We start from the raw sequence: 538 nt of genomic DNA on the forward strand, positions 1-538 counted from the left end.
AAATAACATATTATAATATTCAATAAAGACAAAAACGAAGAAAGATGATGTTGCCATAACCTCAATACTGGAAACGAAAATGGGTAACACTGCACGGCAAATATAATCATTGCATTTTAAATGGTATCTTAATTCAGAAAAGAAGAAAGGAGGGGACTTAAACGGTAAACTTGCGAGGCCATTAAACCAGCATAATTTCCGCTGATTTATAAAGATAAAAGCTCTCTGAACAGTTCTAATATAAACTGCAGGTGAGTATATACGCACGTGATGCAATTTTCTAATCTCGCTTGTTTACTGAATCTCATTATTCAACAGAATGCTTTCATTGGTTCTTTGACTAACTGAGGGTTTTCATTTAATTTTTGAATTTCAAGCTAGTGCGGTTCAGCTCATTTGTTTTATATAAAAACGCTACATTGCGGAAATGCAATAAAACATGTTTAATAGTGAGACTAATTAACATGTTTGCCAGTTATAGATGGTAGAAATTATTTAAAAGTTCTGTCCGATAAAAGATTTATATTCGCTTTCATTA

Source organism: Penaeus monodon, chromosome 21, assembly GCF_015228065.2.
Source record: "Penaeus monodon isolate SGIC_2016 chromosome 21, NSTDA_Pmon_1, whole genome shotgun sequence".
Lineage (NCBI taxonomy): Eukaryota > Metazoa > Arthropoda > Malacostraca > Decapoda > Penaeidae > Penaeus > Penaeus monodon.